The sequence below is a fragment of the Lolium rigidum genome, chromosome 4 (genome assembly GCF_022539505.1).
Source record: "Lolium rigidum isolate FL_2022 chromosome 4, APGP_CSIRO_Lrig_0.1, whole genome shotgun sequence".
Lineage (NCBI taxonomy): Eukaryota > Viridiplantae > Streptophyta > Magnoliopsida > Poales > Poaceae > Lolium > Lolium rigidum.
The window spans coordinates 194,738,915-194,743,437 of NC_061511.1; positions in this window are offsets into that span (position 1 = coordinate 194,738,915).

Sequence of the window (4,523 nt, forward strand, 5' to 3'; positions counted from 1 at the left end):
ATTTATCATATTTACATTTACTTAATTATTAGTGGTAATTCATAAACCCTAATTTGCAAATTACCATTTACTATTTTCTTTAAATAGTAATAACTAAAGAAAATATTATAAGCCAATATTATTTTGGTAAATCAAAACTTATTTACTTAAACATCTTTAGTTAACAAGTTAATTATTTTAAACCCTAATAACAATTATTAAACCCTGATTCTTAATTAAACCAAAATAGGAGTTACTCTAATTATTAAATCTTGTGAAGATTAATAAAATGTCAAACCATCACTAATTTTAATTCAAAGTAGTTAGTAACCACAACTATATTATCAATTATCATTTTAGGAGTTGTATCATAATTTAGAAACCCTAGTTTCAATTTAAGTAAGACCTTGATCCCATTATTTCATGTGTTCATCCATAGTAGTTGCAAAACCTAAAACCCTAAGGATTTAACCCATGTGATATTTACACTTTAGTAGTAACTCTAAAACCCTAGTTGCTTATCACATGTGATCATGTGAGGTTCATCTATACCTATAGAACCCTAGTAAGAAACCAATGAATGCATGCTTATGATCCATTAGCATAAACCAAGTCACATGAGATTATCATTTCATGTTCCTATTCTTAATTAAAACCTATATGATTCACTAGTATCACCTAGGTATAAACCCTAGCTTGCTACCACATATTAGCACCATTGATCACCAATCCTATATACCATACCATTAAGATCAACCTCAATCATTAAACCCTAGTAGAACCATAATGATAAACCCTAGTATCAACCTTGTGTAGCAAATCACATCACATGTTCCTATCCAACTAAACCTTACTTAGGAAATGATAAACCACTTAGCTTAGAAACTATTAGAGATTATTTGGTAAAGCAAATATGAAGTCATAGTAAACCCTAACTCATAGCAACACCTTGATAACCATCCTTTGATATGATGCTTAGGAGAAACCATAGTAATAAACCTACTAATACTTGCTACATGTAGATCACTTCTACTTAAGCACCAACTAGTTCCTATTAGTAAACCTTAATAGCACTTGAGCTCCTATTTAAAGTAGTTCATATTCTTATTTTAACCTGTTCTTCAAAAGTTATTCTTTTGAAGTACAAATGTCAATCAAACCTTAGAAGCCCTAATCCTTCTTTGAAATACTCATTATTTCTTAATTAACATGTTCTTCAAAAGTTATTCTTTTGAAGTATAGTAAAGGTAACCATCAACCATGTTACTGTAGAACTTAAAATTGACAAGCTGTTCTTTACATATTATTCCACTACTATTCTTTATGTGTATGATTGTTATGATGTCTTATATCACTTGATTTTGATGCTAATATAACCAAACCCTAATAAGAACCTTGTTTGAGAACCATTCTAAAAGTGCAACCAACCTAAAGAAATCTTTACAACTCATACATCCTAAATCATCGAGGTTAGGTTACGCTCGGGACGATTGCATCTCATATTATGCATTATAGCATCTTTGCCGAGTTCTTTAAACATTGTCCTTACCGGACGATGATGGTATTTCAGCATTTGGAGTTATCACGTATCGAAGCTTTTGCTGCATAATCTTGCGGTCAAGAAAGGCAAGTTCATCGCTTGCTCATGTCATTTGATTATTTGTATCAAACTATATGCAAAGTACTATACTTATCACTCATGCATTGAAAAGCAAAGTATTATTTTACAATTATGAATATGACTATGTGGTGGGCAATGGAACCATGGTATGTGTTGATATGGTGGAGGTTCCATTGCAATGGGTTATATCACCCTAGGATTAATTACCAATGCCGTCCGGTGATTCTAGCGCCGTACATATCGCGTTATCCATAAGATCTATAATGGCTGCAGGGAAGTCAGGTGTATCTTTTCCCTTACGCACGCCAACGGATCGGAGAGACGGTGGGGTGTTGGAGGCTACTGCCGCAATAGGTTGGGAAATCCTTTTAAATCCCCATCCATTAGTGATGTTAATCTCTTCGATCTATGAGGGATTGTCCGGAGTACACCATGAGTAAAGCCGTATTATCGGGGGAAGTCTGCTGGAGGTGTACGGTCGGACAAAAGGGTGGGTTTGCGGGGTCGCGGAGAAGGCAGTGATTGGCTTGGATCTTATGCTGGGCCTCACACCAAAGGAAGTGTGGACGGGGACATACTCTCGGCCGGCAACATGGTTAAGATCTCTTGTGGGGTAAAGTAACGCACCTCTGCGAGAGGGTATCAAGAATTGTGGTTGTCACTCCCTGTTCGGGAAGGGAGCTGCGAACAGCGGCAGGAAAGGAACTCCACGAAGTTCTAGTCAACTTTGTGAAGACTGACGGGCATAGTTTTCGAGAATAAAATAAACCTTTTGAAGAAATGTTTATGAAAACTTGCATTGGCCTATGACTTTACGGTCTATGGCTGTAGCTAGTGCATGATACACCTATTTCCTAATATGAACTTGCTTGAGTACGCTCGTACTCATTCTATCTCGTTTGAACCCCCTTCTTAGAGCAATGCACCGAAGGAGAAACTACAGTGGAACTCGAAGACAAAGGAGTCAAGCTGCAACAAGATGAAGAATCCAATCAAAGAAGTCAATGGAGTCAACTTCCGCATCAATTATAATGGAAACCTAGACTAGTAATAGAAGGGAACCTTTCCCTAATCCTAGCACCTAAGTAGCTAGATTTCTATAGCAAGCCAAGTAGCTCTTGAGCTTGAGTTAGCAATAAGATAGACTACGAGTCGTTCTTACGGAGCTTTATTTGAAGTTTTACCTCCTTTGTAAAGTAGGAGGTTGTGTGGATCTTATGTAAACAGTTCGTGTGTACTTCTATAGACATACCTTGGACTCGCATATGTTTACGTTGTACCACTCGAGGGATGTAATATGGGTGGAACGGTGTTTCACTTGTGTTATGTCAACGACTTGTGTACTACACCATGCGGTGGTACTGTTTGGGTCACCGCATTCGATCACCTTCGGGAAGAGCACCCGAAGAGTCGTCGACAAATGAAGGCACTAGGAAAACCTGCGGAAACGGCGTAAAGGATGACGAGATCGGGTCAATTCGAGCATCCGAAGTAACTCCCATCGGGAGAAGTACAAGTAAAAATATCATAACAAAGGTGTACTAGCAACATTGCTAGCACGGAGTTTATTACAAACACAAGTTTTGCAACGGGACAATGTTTCACATCAACTCGAAGATAAGTTTGTTACAAAAATCAAGGGCTTGGGTGCTGAATCGATAAGCTGGGACCAGCCCACGTCTTCCTCGACAACACTAGTTCAAGGAGGTGCGTGAGCACAATTAAGGGCGAGACGTTTTAAAGGCGCTTAAATCAACAAACTGCCCATCTTGTCCTTTCGGCAGCTCCTTAGTCATTTCTTCGATGTTAGCCTTAAAGCACGTGACCCATCATAAGTTGGAAGGCAAGGAGGGCGCCATAGGTACGCGAGGTGCGTTTGAATACCTCGATAACCTCCTTGGTGTCAGCCGTAGAAGGCATCGATCAAGCGCCCTTGAGTTTTGTCCTGCTTGATCTTGGGGAAAATCATCGGGTGCATCGCGCCGGGGCACCTTTTCCCTTTTCAAGAAGCTCCGCGTAAGGCTGGTGGGAGGCGAGAGCCATCGACACACCATTTGTCGGAGAGTTGTTTGGAACTTTGTCCAAGGCAGCGGCGAGGAATGTTGGCGGCTTCTACAAGAAAATGAATTGGAAAAGATCATTGATAAAGGAACGAATCCATAAGAGTAATAATCGACAGAGGTGTACAAAGAGCTTACCAAGTAGAGCCAAAGAAGGCGACGAAGGAGCTCATCCTTTTCGGCTGCCCGAGCTTCCTCCTCTTTTAGCCTCTCCTTCGGTTTGCCCAGCTCCTCTTTCGAGGAGTCGACCTCTTCGGCGAGCCGTGGCAGCCTTTTTAATGGCGCCGTCCAACTTCGAAGAGGAAGATTTAACTTCCTCCTGCGAGTCGAACTTTGATCACGCTTCCGAGAGGTAAATTGAGAGGCAAAGGCCTCCAAAGAAGATATAACACCTCGCAGATCCTTAAGGAAAAAAGGATGTTTTACAAAGAATCGTTAGACAAGGCACATTTCAAGAAATTCACGTTGTATTCAAAAAAGGACTTACAGAAGGAGGAGTCATGGTGGCGGCAGGAACATCTTTCCCCTTGGAAAGGGAAGAAGCAGTCGATGCCTGGGCCGCGGGAGCTGCCTTAGGAGCCGAAGCTTCGGAAGCAGCAACGGCCGGCGGGACAGCATGGCTTTCTTAGACGGAGGCTCAGTGAAACCTTCGTCACTACAAAAAGGAAATGGTCGGCGAAGTTATGAAAAGAATGCGAGAAACAAGGGGACAAAACACGGCGAGAAAGGAAGAAGGTACTTGCATGTCGAAGAGATCGTCTTCGTCAGCAAAGCCACCAGGTTGATCTCTTCACGGGCGAAGCCATGGTCGCCTCCACGGCTTGCATTAACAAAGGCATCACGATCGGCGTCATCATTACGCA